Source organism: Asparagus officinalis, chromosome 9 (genome assembly GCF_001876935.1).
Source record: "Asparagus officinalis chromosome 9, Aspof.V1, whole genome shotgun sequence".
In the NCBI taxonomy this organism is placed as follows: Eukaryota; Viridiplantae; Streptophyta; class Magnoliopsida; order Asparagales; family Asparagaceae; genus Asparagus; species Asparagus officinalis.
The window spans coordinates 63,022,554-63,045,333 of NC_033802.1; the positions used below are offsets into that span (position 1 = coordinate 63,022,554).

A 22,780-nucleotide genomic window follows, 5' to 3' on the forward strand; every position below is an offset into this window, starting at 1 on the left:
TGGATTCTAGCTCAACTCAACAGATTATTTATTCATTCAAATTTTTATTTGCCTACAATTTTTTCTATTTTAATAATATAAATATCCAACTACATAGGATCTTTTTGTAATATGAAGGATATTTAGGAACAGTAACGTAAACAAAGAGTAAAAATAAAAGAAGAGGAAGAAAATAACTTCTCATACCTTAATTTACAAATCTTGTTTGAATGCTAAAAATTGAAAAAAAAATGTAAAGTTGAGATGACAAAATGATGTGTTATCTACTTTGTTTCTGTTCTGTTTGTAGAAAACGACGTCAGTTTGTTCAAAACATGTGGAATCAGTGATCCAGGAAAAAATATCGGGCCGATCGACCTATGGCATAGGTGTGGTCGACCGACAGCATGCACATTATAGGGTTTGAAACCCTATGTCTGGTCAGTCGACCGAACGACTATGACTGGTCGACCGACAACCTACTAAATTACAGGCTGAGAATTTGAGCTCTCTGGCCGATCGACCGGTGCAACCCCTGCGGTCAACCGGATAGCGGATACAGGCCGGGTTTGATTTCTTGGTCTATTTTGATTTTTTAGCTAATTATAGGCGTTTTAGGGGTGTAACTAACCCCTAAAACCGCTCATTAGTAGGGTTGTGATCCCCTTAAATCGTACAAAATAGTTTTTGAACCGTTCAACTCGTGTTTGAATGAGTCAAACATGAAATTCGCATTCTGGGAACGAACTTTGCGTCTTGAGCTTTGGACGCGGAGTTAGGCCACGCGCATGGGGCTGAAACGCAATGGTGAGCACTATGTTCTGTTCTTGGAACGTGGATGTGAACTCCGCGTATTAGATTTGAAACGTAGCAATGAGCTCTGCATTTTATTGTTGGGACGCAGGGATGAGCTCTGCGTCTCGAGGTGAAGAGACCATCACTTTGTAGTCTCTTTTCATTAGAGCGTTGCAAAAATTATCGTCTTGTAATCTGTGACACCCTTGGTTTCGCACAAGGCTGCAGTCCAAGGTGAACCTAGAGATGTCAAACATGTCATGCACCTACACTATGCATAAACTCGTTTCACCAACCACTCCTCTGGTTGAATCAAATAAAAGTACAGGTACAAAATAGGCAAAATAAGGGAAATAAATACAATAGACATAATATGAAAGAGATCTCTCATAAATAAAAATCATGTCTCAACTATAGTATATCTGATAACTAGAATAACGAAAATGTCAACATAAATCAACTAGAATCGTACTAAGGCACACTGCTTTTACAATATAAGAATGAAACTCTAATGTCTAAAAAAAATATAAAATCTACTGTGGAGTTTCTAAAAACTCATGTGACGGTGACTATGCAAGAACTCTGTCATCCTGCGACTCTACGAACATTTGTACTACCTAAAAGAAGAGAAAACAACAACAAAAACCACATAGAGAGCGTCAAAGCGCTACAGCAAGATCACCTCCATCTGCCCCTAGGGGAAGGGCTGTAATATGGAGTGGAGGCTCTATCTATTAAGCATAGTCTATCTAGATTTATTTTTCCTATATCTAAGTGGAATTAACATTTAGAAACCTAAACACGAGACGTAGTACATCGAGCAAAATAATCCAAACAAGAAAAACGTTATGTATATACCATATATCTCAAATTATAGATATATAAATATTAATACCGAACTAAGAATAGACAATCTAATAAAATCAACGATTAGAAATCCACAACACGAGACTGGTATGTCGAGCGAAATAATCCAAATAAGAAAACCCTCATGTATATACCATATGTCTCAAATTATATATCACTAATCATCGATCCCAACTAAGAAGTAAAGAAAACAATAAAGAGAAATAAATACATCAATCCATCGTATTTATAATATCTTCCACTAACACTAGCGAGATAGAATAAATACCAACATATAATCCCGTATACTTTCAAGAGCAAAGTATCTCGGTCATATATCTCAAAGACGAGTTGAACTCATAACTGACATCCGCCCAAAACTTTAGGCTAATATTCAATAATCTCAGTACAACGGACTACCCTGTAGGTATTCTAAACTATGTACACGGTTCATTAGTCTCATCGCGATCTCAGTGCGTAACGTAAGTACGGGACGACCTACCTTATAAGTATCCAAATAGACGGTTAACAAGCCTTATCGCACCCTCGTACGGACAGACTGTTATGCTATACAAAGCATCCAAACCCGACTCAATAGCTTGCACATATGGAATATCGACGCACTATCTCATGTAGTACTGAACTGGTCTCATCAACGATATCCATCTCATTTGTATATCTGGTAAATCGACGTACTATCTCACATAGTACTGAGCTAGGCTCATTAACGATAACCAACGTGTGTATGAACAAACTCAAACTCTATTTTGAACAACCTAACTCTTGTCAAAAAACTCCTTTGGGATACTCATGTGTGTGCAATGACGTTGTACTTGTGTATTCATGAATTTACATGTATAGAAGTACGGCTCAAACCCTACAAACATATCTAAAACAGATACAGAACAAAGCTCAAGAAACAACCTTAGTAGTCGAATACTATAATGAGTAGTCGGCTACACTGAGTTCATCCAGAACCTAGAAAATCGAACTAAGTGTGAGTAGTCAACTACTATGATGATTAGTCGACTACTGTGCTATGTGGAAGTTTCTGTGAACTGGATTTGAAACAGAGTAGCCGACTACTAACCTTAGTAGTCGACTACTTTGCATGAAACATGAAAACTGACATGCAGGAGAAGGAAATTAATCGAAGAACATACACATATGCAACATTAAACAAGATTTTTAAACATTTTATATATCTTTAAAAGAGTCTAACCTGAACATGAAACATGGAAATAATTATCTAATTAGGGATAACATCCTTATTAAACAATTTCTTTAATTACTCATATATAATCAACATGATTATGAAAGCATGATAGAAATCTTCACATGACAGAGATATATTTCGTGTTAAATCTGATTACAAAGCCTAGATATCACAACCCTAGGTTTTTAGCATGATTAGTTACAAGAAAAACTCAAATAATTAACAAAACTAGGGTTTTCACATAGGTTAAACTTAAATAACAAATTAAAATGGAAATTAACATTTACCCTAATGATCATGATCATGTTTCTACTATAAACAGCAAAGAAAACATCAGATTTATCATGGGTTACAGATTAAATATCAAAAATCTACTTTTTATCACATGAAACAAGCATAAACATGCAAAACATTGATTTATACTCATTAAATCTTTAAATTGCTAAGGATGCAGGTTTGGATGAATATGATCTTACCTTAGGGTGCTGCTGGAGTCCTCTACCACGTGTATGCAAGATCTCCCTTCAACCATGATCACAAATCTTAGCTTTTCCCTCGACAAACACCTCAAAACTCTCCCAAATCTCACAAATTAGGGTTTAGGGTTTGAGGAGGAAGATGACTGCTAAACCCACGAATTTTTATCTCTGAAAATTAGGTTTTAAAGAGCATATATATAGGTATAACATCTAGGTTCAGAAACAAAACAAAAACCAACCCGAAACCTAAAAGAAATCTGGAAACAACCCCGTTAGTCGACTAATGCCTCTATTAGTCAACTAACTACCTGATTAGTCGACTACTCTGAGTAGTAGTTGACTACTAACAAACCAGAAACAGATTTGTGCATGATTTCGTGCATGTTTTCTCATTTATACTCACATATATACATCAGATTGATCTCAAATCAATCCCTATTATACTCAAACACCAGTATATGTTATTTATCACCATATAATATATTTATTATTATTTATTACAATATATTCAAATTTACAGGGTTTTACATTCTCCATTCCTTAAAAGAATTGTCCTCAAAATTTCGCAATCGTATCTTAGGGATTAATAATATGAGAAAAGCACCAAGAGGGGATAATCCAGACAAGAAAATCCTTGCGTACATATCTCACATCATTAATTCCCACATATAAAACAAAGCAATATCTACACTTAACCATCTCGAATGCGAATACTCTCACTTAACTCCCAACTAAATGGAACTAGTATGTCGGGTGAAAAATCCAAATAAGGAACCCCCCATATATATACTATGTATTTTGAATGATTAGGAGCAAGTGTTAATACCCTTATTCTAGCATTAAATATAAATATGACCATATAACTAAAACATAAACGAGAGCAAATCATAAATAATCAATCAATTTACCTGCTCAAACAGGTGTAGGAAGTCGCGACACATATCCTTCTTACGCTCCTAAGAAGCCACCTCAGCTCCTTCCCGGTTCCATTGAACTTTGACTAGAGAAATTACTTTGTTTCTAAGCTTCTTGTCCTCCTTAGCAAGAATACACACAGGAATTTTAATAGTAGTCAAATCATCATAAATGTCAATCTCTGACGCATCTAGCACTCGCTACTGCTCCTCGTCATGTAGATGCTTTTTAAGTATCGAAACATGGAAAACATCATGTATACTCGACATCGATGGTGGAAGATCTAGCCAATATGAAACGGCTCTAATGCGCTCCACTATCCTGAACAGACCAATATACCTCGAGGTGAGTTTTCCCCGTCTACCAAACCGCTGAACTCCCTTCATTGATGACAATTTCAACAAGACATAGTCCCTAACCTGGAACTCTAATGGTCATCGTCTCTGATCTGCATAACTCTTCTGATGACTCTGCGCTGCAAGAATGCACTCCCAAATGGTTGCTACCTTCTCCGTAGTCTGTCGTACTAGCTTTGGTCCAGGCAATATGCTATCCTCTGGTTCTGCCCAACAAATAGGCGATCTACAAGGCCTCCCATACAACGCCTCATACGGCCATGCTAATAGTTGCTTAGTAATTATTGTTATAAGCGAACTCAATCAGTGGAATATGATCCTCCCAGCTGTCCTAGAAATCTATGACACATGCCCACAATATATCCTCCAACACTTGGTTGACTCTCTCTGTTTTCCCATTTGTTTGCTGGTGGAAGACACTAGAATACGACAACTGGCTACTAAAGGAATTCTGGAAGCTCCTTCATAAATGTGAAGTGAAAACTGAGCCTCGGTCTAATACAATCATCTCTGGAACTCCATGTAATCTCGCAATCTTCTGAATGAATATCCTTGCATAAGTCTCCACTGTGTAAGTCATCTTCACTAGAATGAAATGTGCTGACTTCGTCAACCGGTCCACTATCACTCAAACTGAATCGTTCTCCTTCTTTGATCTCTGCAATCCTATAATGAAGTCTATAGAAATATTTATCCACTTCTATCCGGAATGGGTAAAGGCTGTAGGGTTCCTATCGGTCTCTGGTGTTTTGCTTTCACTTGCTGGCAGGTAAAGCACTTGGCCACATAATCTGAAACCTTCCTATGCATACCGCTCCACCAAAAGTGTCTCTTCAGGTCCTTCTACATTTTTGTTATGCCTGGATGCACTATATATCTAGTACGATGCACCTCGTCAAATAAGTCTTTCTTTAGTTGTGGATTACTTGGCATCACTAATCGGACCTTTATTCGAAGTCCTCCATCTGCTCTAACGGTCCAATCAGCCTTCGGCTCTTTGGAAATCTTCCCCTTTCGTGTTTGAATTCAAGAGTCATCTAGCTAAGTTCTAACCACCCTATCACTCTACGATGACCGTAGCGATAATTCTCCTAAGAACGCTGCTCTCGTCGATCTCTAGTCTGAAATCAAACTAGCTAAGGGTGTGAAGATCTCGATACAATGAGAACCTCAAAGCTGAGATCCGATGTCGATGCTTCCTACTCAGCGCGTCTGCTACCACATTCGCCTTCCCTGGATGGTACTGAATCACAAACTCATCATCCTTGATGAATTTGACCCATCTTCGTTGTCTTTGATTTAGCTCTTTCTGAGAGAAGAGGTACTTCAAACTCTGATGATCCGTGAATAGCTGAAATTATACTCTATACAGAAATGTTTCCATGTCTTCAGTACAAAGACCACTGCTACTAGCTCCAAGTCATGAGTGGGATAATTCTGCTAATGAGTCCTTAACTGCCTTAAAATTTAGGCCACCACTCTCTGGGTCTGCATCAAAACACCTCCAAGACCCGATAATGATGCGTCTGTGTAGACAACAAAAGTCCTATCACTGCTCGGAATGATCAACACGGGCACTGAAGTCAACTTAGCCTTTAAGTCTCAAAGGCCTCATGACACTCTGTGCCCTAAACAAACTGTACACCTTCTTCGTAAGGAGTATAAGTGGCATCGCAATCTTTGAAAAGTTCTGAATAAACTTCCTATAATAGCCTGACAATCCTAAATAACTACGAATCTCTGTAACGGTTTTTGACGGCTCCCAATTAAGAACAGCCTCCACCTAAGCTGGATCTACTATAATGCCCTCTTGGCTGATAACATGACCCAAAAATCTAACCTCTGATAGCCAAAACTCGTATTTGCTGAACTTTACGTACAACTGGTGCTCCCGCAAAGTCCGTAGTACCAAATGAAGATGATGCTTATGCTCTGCCTCTGATCTCGAATAGATAAGGATGTCATCGATAAATACAATCACAAACTGGTCCAAGTATGGACGAAAAATCCAGTTTATCAAATCCATAAATACCACGGGTGCATTGGTCAGCCCAAATGGCATGATAAGAAACTTGAAGGGCTCATATAGAGTCAGAAAGGCGGACGTAGGAATATCCATCTCCCGAGCCGCAACTGATGATAGCCAAAATAAAGATCAATCTTTAAAGTGTTGCACTCCCTGTAGCTGGTCGAACAAGTCATCAATTCTCGATAGTGGGTACTTGTTCCTGATGGTGACTTAGTTTAACTTATAATAATCTATGCATAACCGCATGCTACCGTTCTTATTCTTCATGAAAAGGACTGACGTTCCCCATGGAGAATGACTCCGGTGAATAAATCTCTGAGATAAAAGCTCATCTAGCTGAGTCTGTAGCTCTCTCATCTCAACAGGTGTGATACGATAGGGTGCTCGGGATATCAGTAATGTTTTTGGCTGCAACTTGATGCAAAACTCGACCTCTCTCACTGGAGGTAAACCCGGTATGTCCTGAAAGATATCCTGATACTCTGAGCCACTCACGTCTCTCTCAAATTAGCACCACAATCCCTCAACATCACCTTCTTGATGTACGCCAAAAATAACTATGCAAACTGGTTACCCTGTGAGGTCGCTACTATCAACTCAGACCCATTTGATGCTCACAAGCTGACTGTTTTAGTAAAACAGTCGATACTAACATGGTAGGATGATATCCAATCCATACCTAGAATAACGTCGAACTCCGACATTCGCATGACAATAAGATCTATGATAAACTCGGACTCATCTAGACTGATGACACATCTCTTACAGATACTCTCTAATAGGGATACCTCCCCTAAAGGAGTAGAGATAGATAACAGAATGTTTAAGGGATGTACAACTAACTAAAACCTATCCATGAAGGTATGAGATATAAAGGAATGTGAATCTCCTGAATCGAACAAGATCCGAGCTGGAAAAGAATTCACCAAGAAAGTACCTTCCACAATGGCTCCACTCGCACTATGGTCGTGTGGTACGACTGCATAAACTCTGTCGGTGGCTGGTGATTGCTGAACTGCTTGCGGGGGTACATATGGGACTATCTATTCCTCAGGAATTTTCAGGATGGTGTGAATTTGGTTTGTTAGCTCCTTAATCCTTAGAATAATAGGTGGTGCCTCTATTCTCAACTGCTGCTGCTGTTGGTCGAAGCCGCGGCCCTAAAACTACTAACCCTGACCACGATTTTGCTGCTGACTGTATCCTTGTCCTTGCTGCTAGCCCTGGCCTATGCCCTGCTGGCCTCCTGTTGGTGAACTATGATAATCTCTGGCCTTATGGCCGATCTTGTTGTAGTTGTAATATGCATCCTGGATCCTGTGCTGGTACAGTGGTGTCGAACCATGCTGTGTGCCTTTCTTATACTGACCCTGCTGCTGATGCTAAAAACCCTTACCCTGCTACTGAGGTCCTTCAGATCTGTCAAAAGGTCTCTTACCCTTTCCCTTGTTATCCTGCTATCCTGAATTGGCGATACCCTCCTTGTTCTTTTGAAACATCACAATCTCGGTCTCCTACGAAATAGCTGCATCGGCCACTTTCACACTGAATGAAATCACCAAGATACGAGATATCAACATAAACTCGGGCGAAGCCCCATCAAAACATCTAAGTCTGCCGCTCATCAGTATGCCACATGCCCATGAACCTGAGTAATGCCATAATTTACTCTCATAATCTAACACTAACATGTCTCTCTGCTCTAGTTGAGCTATCTCTAACTCCTTCCCGGCTTTCACTGCAGCCGACACATACTGCTCATCAAAAAAGTACATAAAAGTCTCTCATGAAATTGTCATCCTCTGCTCCAGAGTGAATAAAAGTCGATGCCATCCTCCTGTATCACCCTTGAGGCTGAAAGCTGCTAGCCTCTGCTTCTGTACAGTGCTCACATTAAGCATATCTGAGATGTTGCTCACATCTTCCTTCCACTTGTGTGCTGCAATAGAAACTGACATGCCGTGAAACTTTGGTGCCTTCAACTTCTGGTATCTCTCTAATAGACGAAGCCATGCCTCCTGCTCAGCAGCTCCATCAACCACTGGTGATGGTGGTGTAGCTACCGGTGTCTCTTCTGGTATTTTCTCCTGAATAGGTGTTTCTTGCTGAGCTTGATTCGCCAATCGCTCCTCTATCACCGCCAATCGAGCTGCTAATGGTGCTACGAGATCGACTAAATATTACAGAGCCTGTTGTGGCTCGGGCTCTGCATCAGCTTGCCTATCTCCCTGAGCACGGGTACCTCTGCGACCACGTCCTCTTCCTGACATTTATAAGTTCAGAAGTGGAGCTTGTTATACACAATAAATAGAATCTCAAGCATAAAAATAAAACATATATTAATAGGAAAATAGTATCACTTATCATTCACCACATGCTTTATAATTCAAACAAGACAATCATCATAAAAAAAATTCGGAATTTTCGCGTGTATATATATATATGATACATGAATGATTCTAAGGATACTAAAACTAGAGCTTTGATACCAACTGTGATGCCCCTGGTTTCACACAAGGCTGCAGTCCAAGGTAAATCCAGAGATGTCAAACCTGCCATACACTCATACTGTACATAAACACATTTCACCAATCATAGCAATATCCTCTAGTGGAATCAAATAAAAGTACAGGTACAAAACAAGCAAAATAAGGGAAATAAATACGATAAACATGATATAAAAGAGATATCTCATAAATAAAAATCATGTCTCAACTGTAATACTTCTGATAACTGGAATAACGAAAATGTGAACATAAATCAACTAGAATCATACTAAGCACACTGCATTTACAATATGAGAATGAAAATCTAATGTCTAAAAAATATAAAATCTACTGTGGAGTTTCTAAAAACTCATGTGACGGCGACTATGCAAGAACTCCATCATCCTGCGGCTCTACGAACCTCTGTACTGCCTGAAAGAAGAGAAAATAAAAAAACCACATAGAGAGCGACAGAGTGCTACAGCAAGATCACCTCCATTCGTCCTCAGGGGAAGGAATGTTAGATGGAGTGGAGGCTCTATCTATTAAGCATAGTCTACCTAGATTCGTTTTCCCTGTATCTAAGTAGAATTAACATTTAGAAACCTACAACACGAGATGTAGTATATCGACTGAAATAATCCAAACAAGGAAACCCTCATGTATATACCATATATCTCAAATTGTAGATATCTAAATATTAATACTAAACTAAGAATAGACAATCTAATGAAATCAACGATTAGAAATCCACAACACGAGACTGGTACATCGAGCAAAATAATCCAAACAAGAAAACTCTCATGTATATACTATATGTCTTAAATTGTGTATCGCTAATCATCGATCCCAACTAAGAAGTAAAGAAAAAAAAGAAATAAAGATATCAATCTGTCATATTTATAATATCTTCCACTAACACTAGGGAGATAGAACAAATACCAACATATAATCCCGTATACTTTCAAGAGCAAAATATCTCGGTCATATATCTCAAAGATAAGTTAAACTCATAACTGACATTCACCCAAAACGTTAGGCTAATATTCAACAATCTCGGTGCAATGGACTACCTTGTAGGTATCCTAAACTATGTACACGACTCATTAGTCTCATCGCGATCTCAGTGTGTAACCTAAGTGCGGGATGACCTACCTTATAGGTATCCAAGTTGACGGCTCACAAGCCTCATTGCACCCTCGTGCAGATAGACTGCTATGCTATACAAAGCATCCAAACCTAACTCAATCACCTGTACATATGGAATATTGACACACTACCTCATGTAGTACTGAACTGAGCTCATCAAGGATATCCAGCTCATGTTTATATCTGGTATATCGACGGACTATCACACATAGTACTGAGCTAGGCTCATTAACGATAACCAACTGTGTATGAACAAACTCAAACTCTATTTTGAACAACCCAACTCTTGTCAAAACCCCCCTTTGGGATACTCATGTGTGTACAATGACATTGTACTTGTGTATTCATGAATTTATATGTATAGAAGTGTGGCTCGAACCCTATGAACATATCTCAAACAGATACAAACAAAGCTCATGAAACAGCCTTAGTAGTCGACTACTATGCTGAGTAGTCGACTACACTGAGTTTATCCAGAACCTAGAAAATCGAACTAAATGTGAGTAGTCGACTACTATATTCATTAGTCAACTACTTTGCTATGTGGAAGTTCTGTGAACTAGATCTAAGACAGAGTAGCCAACTACTAACCTAAGTAGTCGACTACTCTGCATGAAACATGAAAATTGACTTGCAGGAAAAGGAAATTAATCAAAGAACATACACATATGCAACGTTAAACAAGATTTTAACATTTTATATATCTTTAATAGAGTCTAACCTGAAGATGAAACATGGAAATAATTAAATCTAATTAGGATTAACATCTTTATTAAATAATTTTTTTCAATTACTCATATATAATCAACATGATTATGAAAGAATGATAGAAATCTTCACATGTCCGAGATATATTTCGTATTAAATCTGATTACAAAGCTTAGATATCATAATCCTAGGTTTTAGCATGATTAGTTACAAGAAAAACTCAAATAATTAACAAAACTAGGGTTTTCACATGGGTTAAACTTAAATAACAAATTAAAAATGAAATTAACATTTACCCTAATGATCATGATTATGTTTCTACTATAAACAGCAAAGAAAACATTAGATTTATCATGGGTTACAGATCAAATATCAAAAATCTACTTTTTATCACATGAAACAAGCATAAACATGCAAAACATTAATTTATATTTATTAAATCTTTAAATTACTAAGGGTGCAAATTTGGATGAAGATGATCTTACCTTAGGGTGCTGCTAGAGTCCTCTACCACGTGTATGCTAGATCTCCCTTTAACCACGATCACAAATCTCAACTTTCCCCTTGACAAACACCTCAAAACTCTCCCAAATCTCACAAATTAGGGTTTAGGGTTTGAGAAGGAAGATGGCTCCTAAAATCACGAATTTTTATCTCTGAAAATAGGGTTTTAAAGAGCATATATATGGTTATAACGACTGGGTTCGGAAACAAAACAAAAACAAACCCGAAACCTGAAAGAAATATGGAAACAGACCCGTTAGTCGACTAATGCCTCCATTAGTCGACTAACTACCTGATTAGTTAACTACTCTAAGTAGTAGTAGACTACTAACAAACCAGAAACAGATTTGTGCATGATTTCGTGCATGTTTTCTCATTTATACTCACATATATACATCAGATTGATCTGAAATCAATCCCTATTATACTCAAACACCAGTATATGTTATTTATCACCATATAATATATTTATTATTATTTATCATAATATATTCAAATTTACAGGGTTTTACATGTAATCTTCATGTAGGCTCCTTAAAATGTGAGAGTCGTTAGCTTGTAACTCTCGTTGATAGTTGTGAAGGTCGTCGAATTGTAACTTTCATCTGTTATTGTGAAGGTCATTGAATCGTTACCTTTGTTGATTGACGTGAAAGTCTCTCAATTGTAACCTTTTGAAAATCGTCAAATTGTAACTTTCATCATTGATGTTTAACAGGGATCGGCTACCTACGATAATTTTTAGACATCCTACACCTATCTAGGGTTCAGTTGGGTAATTTCTCAATTCTATTAAATTTTGAATCTTTCTTTACAATTGGAGTTAGTTTGCAATGGGAGAGGAAGTTGGTGAAAGCAGCAAGGCGATGATGAGTTAAGTTCAGGTTGCACTTCAAAATACTAAGATTAGTGTTGTGAAGTATGACGAAAAGATCAATTTTGATTTGTGGATGAGCGACGTACAAGACGCTCTCAATGCTCAAAAATTGAAAGAGACCATCATGGTCCATGAGAGACCACCGAAATACAATAAAGCAATATGGGATAAGATGAATCGAAATATTTGTGGGGTGATCAAGTCTTGTTTGGAACAAGAGCTGAAATATGATATGATTGGGGTGACGTCTGTAATGAAGATGTGGGAGATTCTTAACAACAAATACCTTACGAAGAGTGTTGAGAATCATTTTCACTTGCTGGAAAGATTATTTAGATTCTAGATGTCTAGGAGTACCTCACTTGTGGCTTATGTGAACAACTATACAAAGTTATTGTCGGACTTGACGAATGTTGATGAGAAGATATTGGATAAGTACAAGATGGTTATTTTGTTAGGCTCCTTACCCGATAAGGAGTATGATACATTCGTTCTCACTTTGTTAAACTATAGATCTTCTATCATATATAGTGAAGTGACTAATGCATTGACAAATTACAATTTGAGGAGGAAGGAAAAAGAGACTTCCGGAGCTAGCATTTCAGGAGAGGCCTTGTCGACGAGAGGAAGGAGCCCATATCCAAGAGGTGGTAACCGAAGCAAGTCAAAATCAAGGGGCCACTACCAATTAGCAAAGAATCAAGTGTTTTCTGCAAAGAACAAGGACATTGGAAGAGAGATTGCCAGAAGCTCAAAGAGAAGGAGAATAGCAAGAAGAAAGGCCCGAAGGCTAATGAGATGAACATCTCTAGAGGTGATGATTTAGACGATTCTTGCTTTTCTCTATTGATTACTCCAGAGGTGAACCATACGGATGCATCGGATTGAATGTTGGATTCCGATGCTACTTATCATGTGACTCCCCGGCGAGATTGGTTTGCATCGTTCGAGAAACTCTATGGGAGTGTCGTGGTCATGGGAAATGATCAATCTTGTGACATTTGTAGGATAGGTACCATTAAGATTTGGATGCAATATAGAGTTGTTCGTGAGTTGAATGAAGTGAGATTTGTTCCTCAGCTAAAGAAAAATTTTGTTTTCGTTGGAGCTTTGGAGGCAAAGGGATTCAATGTGACCTTTGGAAACGCTGTAGCAAAAGTCACTAAGGGATATTTGGTAGTGATGAAGGGAGTCCGCAATAGGAATCTGTATTATTTGAAAGGAAGCACTGAGATTGACTAGGTAGTTTCAGCTATTTCAGAGGCGAACGCGAGCAAACTTTGGCACTACAGGTTGGGGCACACGGGTGAAAAGTCACTGCCGGCTTTGTGCAAACAGTGGCTATTAAAGGGAGTCAAGAGTGGGAAGATATAATTCTATGAGTACTGTATTCTTAGCAAGAAGATAAAGGTGAAGTTCGGGATATCCATCCATAGAACGAGAGGTATCTTAGACTATGTGCACACCGATGTTTGGGGTCCTACCAAGACGACATCACTTGGTGATCGACATTAGTTCGTCTTGTTTGTTGATGACTATTCTAGGCATTATTGGGTATATACCATGATGAATAAGAGTGAAGTCCTAGAGATAATTATAGAGTGGAAGAGGAGATTGAAACTGCAGACTGGGAGAAAGATCAAGATGTTGCAATCTGACAACGGCGACGAGTATACTTCAAACCCCTTTTCAGCAGCTATGTCAAAGACGAGGGCATAGAGAAACACTTCACAGTTAGTCATACGCCGTAGCAGAATGGGGCGGTAGAGAGGTTGAATCAGTCTTTACTGAAGACGGTCTGATGTTTGTTATCGCAGAGTGGTTTGGAGAATATCTTTTGGGCTAAGACGTTTTTATATGCAAGCCACCTCATTAATAGGCTGCATTCATCTACGATTGAGGGAAAAACCCCTATGGATACGTGGTGGGAAGAGCTAGCACATGATTATGATCAGCTTAAGGTATTTAGGTGCCCTGTATTTTATCATGTCAGAACCGATAAATTAGAACCTTGAGCTAGAAAGGCCATATTTGTAGGATTCAAGCGTGATGTTAAAGGATACAAGCTTTGGGATCCAGTTAATAAGAAGATCATGCTGACTAGAGACGTCACTTTCGATGAGGCTTCTATCTTGAAGCTTCCCAGCTCTCATCAAGTGGAGAGCACCTCGATAGAGGAAATATAGCAGGTGGTGGAGATTAATGCAGCTTCACATAGTTCAGATGAGACCGTATCCATTAGAACGCCAACTAAGGTGACGCCAGGTGAGCACAGTGATGATTTGGAGGATACAAGTATAATTAAGTAAGATCAGGGACTGACAGTTCAGGTTCAGGATTCTATTACAGTTTGGAGGCTGATGAGAGACATACGACTGCCAGCGAGGTATACAAACACAGTCGTTGCATATGCACTTTCAATAAAGAGTGTCGACGAGATGGTTCCTTCTATATTCAGAGAGGCTGAACAGAGTTCAAAGGTTAATTTGTGGCAGGTGTCTATGCAGGAGGAGATGGAGTCTCTTCAAAGGAACGACACATGAGAGCTTGTCAAGCTTCCAAGGAGGCGAAAGGCTATTGGTTGTAAGTGGGTGTATACGGAGAAGGAGGATATTGAGGGCACTCCCATGAGGTTCAAAGCTAGGTTGGTAGTGAAGGGCTATGCACAGGAGGAAGGTATTGACTACGATGAGGTCTTCTCTCTGGGGGTGAATCACTCTTCGATTCGGATTTTGCTAGCATTGGTGGCACAATATAGTTTGGAATTAGATCAGTTGAATGTGAAAACAACATTTCTTTAGTGATCTTGATGATGAAATCTATATGACTCAGCCATTAGGGTTTCGAGCTATGGGGAAAGAGAAATTGGTTTGTAGGTTAAAAAATCGCTATACGAGTTAAAGCAATCTCCTCGACAGTGGTATAAGCGATTTGATGGGTTTATGCTTGGTCATTCGTACATTAGGAGCCAGTTTGATCCTTGCATGTATTATTGCAAGTTGCATGGAGGTGCGTACATTTACTTATTACTTTATATTGATGACATGTTGATTGCTTCTACTTCCAGATCCGTAATAAATAGATTGAAGATTCATATATTGAACGAGTTTAAGATGAAGGATTTGGGTGAAGCAAAGCGTATTTTTGCGGATGGAGATAGGTAGAGACAGAGATAAGGGAAAAATTTGTTTGACACAGGTGGCTTATTTGAAGAAGGTTCTGCAGCGGTTTAATGTGAGTATGAAGACGAAGCCAGTTAGTGTACCTTTAGGAGCCATTTTGATCCTTGCGTGTATTATTGCAAGTTGCATGGAGGTGCGTACATTTACTTATTTCTTTATGTTGATGACATGTTGATTGCTTCTAATTCTAGATCCACGATAGATAGATTAAAGATTCATATTTCGAACGAGTTTGAGATGAAGGATTTAGGTGAAGCAAAGCGTATTTTTGGGGATGAAGATAGGTAGAGACAGAGATAAGGGCAGAATTTGTTTGAGACAGGTGGCTTATTTGAAGAAGGTTCTACAGCGGTTTAATATGAGTATGAAGACGAAGCCAGTTAGTGTACCTTTAGGAGCACATTTGAAGCTCAGCTGACCTTTCACCAAAGATAATTGAAGCTAGAGAGTTGATGTCAAAGACTCCATATGCAAGCGCAACGGGAAATTTGATGTACACCATGGTTTGTACGATGCCGGATTTCTCACAAGCAGTGAGCGTGGTTTTGAGATACATGCACGACCCAGATTCAGGTCATTGGGATGTCGTGAGATGGATTTTGAGGTACATTCGAGGTACATTCGAGTTACTCTCAACGTTAGTTTGGTATTTTAGCGGGAAACCAGTGGTGGGAAATTGTGTATTGGTTATGTCGATTCAGACTATACTAGAGATTTGGATAAACGTCGGTCTATGACAGGGTATGTGTTCTCTTTGACCCATACGCTGGTGTGTTGGAGATGCACCTTACAGTCTACAGTAGCTTTGTCAATGACGGAGGTAGAGTATATAGCGATTACGGAGGCTGTTAAGGAGGTTATTCGGCTTCGAGGACTTTTGAAGGATCTTGGTGTTTTGCAGCGATCTGTTACCATTTATTATGATAGCATGAGTGCTATCTATTTGGAAAAGAATTAGGTCTTTCATGCGAGGATGAAGCATATTGGCATTCGTTATTACTTCGTTCGAGATGTTCTTGAAGATGGGGATGTGGAGCTCGTGAAGATCCACACAAAAGACAATCCAGCGGATATGCTCACAAAGTTGGTTCCGACCAATAAGTTTGATCATTGTAGAAACTTGTTATAAATTCGTGATTGTTGAGGCCGTTCGTGGCCATTTGGAAAAACTACGGGCGGCTTGATCCTTTGGGAGAGGGGGTACATAGGCAACCATATTGGGGCAACCGGATTTGGTGAGACGACGCATTGGTGCTCATGTTGGTGTCGGCTCAGTTTTGGGAATACTTCGCCGAGGTGGAGAATTATAAAAAGCATCGTCAATTTGTTCAAAACATGCAGAATCAGCGATCTAGAAAAAAATATTGGGTCGGTCGACGGATGGCATAGGTGCAGTCGATCGACAACATGCACATTACAGGGTCTGTAACCCTGTATTTGGTCAGTCGACCTTACGGCTATGACCGGTCGACCGACAACCTGTTGAATTACAGGCTGAGAATTTGAGCTCTCTGGCCGATCGACCGGATAGTCGATACGCGCTGGATTTGATTTCCTGGTCTGTTTTGAATTGGGTTTTGATATAAATAGAAACACACGTTTCTAGGGTTTAAATGAGAGAGTTTTGACAGAGAAATTGTGAGCCTTTTGAGCACTTTGAGAGGGAGATATTGTGAGAGAGTTGAGATCTTTGGTTAGGGTTATATTTGAGAGATCGTGTGAGTTATAACCCGTTGTATTTCTCCTCCATATAGTAAAATCTCCCCATCCTATCCCCTTGGACGTAGGCAATTGCTGAACTACGTATATCCCTGTGTTTGGTTTAATTTGTGCCGTATTTGGTGAATTTACACTCGTGTTTGGTTTTGTTCTCTTCTCTCATCGCACGCCGACTCGTTTGGTTGTCGAGCACGTTTTCGCACGGCGCGAAACATTGTTCGGTAGTGAACTAGACGAAAATTAATTATTTAAACCTTAAACGAAAGGAAAAGAGTAAATAAAAAATTAATTTCTATCTATTTACTATCCATTCATCTTCCTGAGTGCCAAAAAATTGAAAGTCATTGTTCAATTTTAGGTTTTACTTAATTATCAATTACTCTTGGTTGTAAAATAACCGAAAATTGAGAGTTCCCTATAGAGGGTGAATAGAGTAATTGCTAATCTAATTCAATATTAATGCCAAATTAAAATTATTTACTAATTATCCAAGCAAATGTGGTATACAAGGAGATATATGCAATGATAAACAAATGTGAAGCAATATAAACAATGGGACCATAAAAATATGTCAATGCCAAACTCAAACACAAGCAAATGATCACGGAATTCGGTCACCCTCGACCTACATCTCCGCTCCTCACCATCGAGGAGAATCTCCACTATATCACAAATCAACTACACAATTTCGGTTTTCAACACTCACCGATAACATTTACAATTCACACAATTGACAATACACAATATACTCCTCTAAGTGTTGGCTTAGCTCGTGTCACCTTCCTCTAGTATTTGGATTTACCACCTCTCTCTAGGCTTCACTACTAACGCTACTCCTCTCGGAATTGACCCCGTCTCTCACCAACCACTTCTCTAAGTGTCCACATGTATTACAACGTGTTCTCAACAATAAAGTGCAAATAACAAGATTTGTTCTCTAAACAAGATGAGAACTAAAATGTAAGCTCTCTCAATGAATCACTCACAACCCAAATATACAATATGTAAAATACTAAAGCTCAAATGGTTGTGTATGAAACAATAAGTAATATGAGATTAAAATGAAATATAAACTCAAATCAATCTAGCATAAAATATGATAAACAAAATATTAAATAGCTAAAGGTTGAGTTTAAAAAAACTTCTCTAAACAAAGAGAGACGACGATTCGAGGTTGAACTCCTTAAGGATGAAATTCTGATTCCTCTCTTTGTGAAACTCTCTTCACACACTTGATTTTTCTTAAAAACCTTTAAAACACACTGCCAAACCTATTTTGTAAACATTCTTGGTGAAACAAATAGGTTATGAGGCATATATATAGCCTCTTTAGCCAAACAACCCAAAAACTAGCCGTTATTGTAATTCTGACCGTTGATCGGTCGACTGATGAACAATGTCGGTCGACCGATGCACTGTTCACCAAGCACTGTTCACAAAAACATGAAACCTAAAAATCTAATTTTCTAAAATCAATTAAAAATAACAAACAACTCCAAAAATAGTAAAACTTGAGAAAATATTTATATATATGTGATAATGAACATGTTAAATAAGAAAATTTTAAAATATCATTTCTCGTTTGTGAAAACTTATCTGTTTTGTAAAAATGGCATGAAACCTGTTTTTCTAGAAAATCTGAGTTTGTAAATTCAATTAAAAATAACAAATTAATTTCAAAAATTATAAAATTTGGGAAACATTTATAAACACAAAAACAAATATGTTAAAGAGAAATTTTTTAAAATGTCACTTCGTATTTGTGAAAACTTACTGTTTTGCAAAAAACAAACAAAATACGAAGTTATGAAAAACACTATTTGATGAAATTTCTTCAAAATAAATTCTGTGATTCTTTTTAATGGATTGATAGACTTTAGGAAAGATGTAAAACGATATTATTCAGTATATAATCCAAAAATACGATATTTTCTCAAAAACAATGTGTAAAGCGATAAATCCACAATTTGTGTGTACGTGTATGAAATGAGCTTAAAGTATAAACACATAGAGTACACAACTAAACTTAAAACACTATACCCAAGACAAATAATCTTCAATTAGCTCGTCTTGGTTTGCGGATGAAGCGATGATGAATCTTGACTTGAATTGCGATAGCTTCATTCTGATATCCTTCCAACCTCCTTTATATATCGTCGTTAAGCTCAATTCCATCCAACCTCCAACGAGGATCTTTGTGTAGGATACCCAACAATCAAATGCAAATACTTGACAAACGATGTTAGGAATTTTTTGTTAATCATCTTAAACATGAGACCTAACAAAAATAACTTTAGAACTTTCTGGAATGAAAAGGGGGAAAATCAAAGAGTTGTTGGCACTCAAATATCGTAAAGTTTATTGCTTCAAACCCTCTTCCACCCAAAGTTTACTCAACTTTAACTTTGATACCTTAAAATTTTTATCCACAAAATGTCCCAGTGTGTTGACCTTATTTTTAATTTTGATACCTTAGGGAGTTTTCCAAAAAAACGCGCCAACATTTGACTCATTTTTAAATTTGATGCCCCAATGCTTTTTTGCCGAAAAAAAAGCTTCGAAGTTAAGCAAAATTTTACTTTGATAGTCGAAACTTTGACAAAATTTAATCTATTGTACAAACTTTGACAAAATTTAATCTATTATACAAACTTTGACAACATTTAATTTATTATACAAACTTTAACAAAATTTAACCAAAATTTGAGTGCGGGGTAATCAAAGTTAAATTTTGTTGAATTTTAGAGTATTCTTTGGAAAAAAGAAACTTTCAGGCATCAATTTTTAATTTTTTATGACATTTAGGGTACTTTATGGAAAAGGGGGAAACTTTAGAATAACAAAGTTAGAAATAAATAAACTTTAGCGTATTTAAGTCCAGATAATTAACACCTGAAACAAGAAGATGTTCCTTATAAATTATAAATTTAACCTTGAATTTGCTACAGGGAGTGTAACAACTAGGGTACAATTCACAAAACCCCGTAGAACTTTGGGATTTTATTTCACATATACACGCTTGAACATTGAGGTGCAATCCCCTAAACTTTAACATATTCTCATCGCACCTCTCACTTGTAATTTTCAAATAACTAAAAATTTTTGAAAGGAAAAATTTTAAATAAGTGGCGGAGCTAGAAAATTTCCCCTTTGGGGCGGGGGATGTGGAGTGTGGTGGATATTACTTATTTAATTCATTAAAAAGAATTTTTATGTTAGTCCATTACATCTATAATATTCTGAAGTCGGTCCCTCATATTATTCTATTAGGTCCCCCAACTTTCACGATTAGTATGAAACTACTCACAAGAATTAGAGAACTTAATAGAAATTTCATTGGTTTGGGTGGCTGATTATAAAATAACTTAAGGATTTTATGCGACCTTATAGCAATAGCAATTTCAACGATTGAGGGACACATATCAAATCAAAAGTGCAAATTACCTTTATATTTTAAATCTTGTTATTGTCATTTACTAGCGACTTACCCCCTATCCGTAATTTTTGGGTTTTTGTTTTCTCAAAGAAATTTAATTTATTTGCAAAATGACATGCAAGGGGATTTGGTGATAAACGTTTAAAGTTCAGAGAATCTATGTATAAAGCCCCACAAACTTCTATCACTCTCTACTGCTGTGTTTCAGAGCTCACTAATGGCCTGTTTGGATGGAGAGTAGAGAAGGAATGAAGAAGGAAAATTTTGATTTACCTTTGTTTGAGAGTTCCATTTAGAAGAATAGAGAAGTGAAATGAGAGCGAAAATTGATCTAAAATTTTATCCCCCAATTAGAGGTAAAGAAGGTAGAAAAATTTCTCTTCCTACCCTTCCCTTACTCATCTCTCCAACACACTATAATGGAAGGGAAGAGGAGGGAAATAAAGAGAACATATCAATTTTCGCCTCCCCTCATTTACCCCCATTTTGGGGTATAAAATTTTAGTATAAATTTTCCCTCGTTTCCCTCTTCTACCCATCAAATAAGACTCTCAAACAAGAATACTCAAACTTATCATTCCCTTTCGGCAAAATGGCTAGATTGGCATATTTTTTTGAGGCTTGGTGACATGTTGGTATATTTTCTTTTAGTTTTGTCAGATTGGTATATTTTTTCAACTCCGACGCCATATAGACCTTAAATTTGGCCGGAGTTACTATTTCGACCAGGGCTGATGGGATTTTTTGTAAAATAACCCCTCATCAAATACAATTTCCTACTCCTAACCCCCCTCTCCCTCCTCCTCATCCTCTTCAACCTCCCCCTCTCTCCCTCCTCCTCCTTATCCTCTTCAACCTCCCCCTCTCCCTCCATGCCTTCATTCTCATCTCAACTCCCCCAACCCAAAATCCCTTTCTCTTCACCTCCCCCTCTTCCTCCATGCCGTTCGATGCTCGTGGGTGAACTGCACATAAGGCGGCCGAAGAGATGAGGGAGGGAAGAAGAGATAGGGGTCGAGGGTCTGCCATTGGAGGCGGTGGGTCAAGGGGTCTGGTTCCACGTTGTGCAGTAGGTTTTCATCAGAATTGAAATTGTCGCATTTAAAGCATCGCTGCTATAGAGCAAGGAGAGACAGGCAGTTATGGCATTTACTACAGTCAATACAGCAATGAATGGAAAAAGGGGTGAGATAAAAGCAGTTATTAAAACATTTATTAGCATCTAGTTTTCTATTATACATGAATTCGGTCCTAGCAAAACTGTTATTGTTGTAATGGTACATAACTATATGTCATTTTGCCTAGTTATTCAAACTATTAAAGTAAATTTAGACTATTTCTACATCTTAGGCCAAAATTTCAGTTAAAGAGAGACAAAATAAAAGCATTGACAGAAATGCAAGGTGTCGCTCCCACAAAAGCACTTTTGTTCTCAAATCATTCAACATACTTCACCAGTTACCTCAGCTTGCAATCAGCTATCATATAAGCATTGGAAGATGTAAGTATTGCTCAGCGCCCTATTCCATCTTGAAATATGCTATATTCTGAGCAATATCCCTGTCATGTCCAGGTAATGTTTTCCTCCATCTTGGGTCAGCCCAAATATAACGTCAATCCATCTTGATCCAAACCCACAACATTGTCAATTATATTATAATTTTCTTATATAGATTTTATTCTGCTATGTAGGGTGTGTTCATGACATTGCAATAAAATTAATAGATGAACGTCCATGTCTGAGAAAGAGTTCGTTTTTTGATTCGATGATTAAAAACATCAAGCATAAATTAAATTATAACATTTAGAAGAATATTAACTGCCAGGTTATGCATTCTTAGGCTTATTATGATTAACTACTACCAATATCATCCATAAGACCCATTGACCCATCGCCTCCAATGGCAGGCCCTCGACCCCTATCTCTTCGTCCCTCCCTCATCTCTTCGATCGCCTTGTGTGCAGTTCACTCACGAGCATCGAACGACATGGAGGGAGAGGGGGAGGTTGAAAAGAAAGGGATTTTGGGTTAGGGGAGTTGAGATGAGAATGAAGGCATGGAGGGAGAGGGGGAGGTTGAAGAGGATGAGGAGGAGGAGGGGGG

General features: G+C 38.0%; 1 protein-coding gene across 2 annotated transcripts in view; it reads left to right on the plus strand.

Moving 5' to 3' along the window:
• Window positions 1–22,780, plus strand: part of LOC109824447 (long chain base biosynthesis protein 2d-like) — a 56,786-nt gene that overhangs the window by 3,419 nt on the left and 30,587 nt on the right. The gene's annotated exons all lie outside the window — the stretch shown is intronic.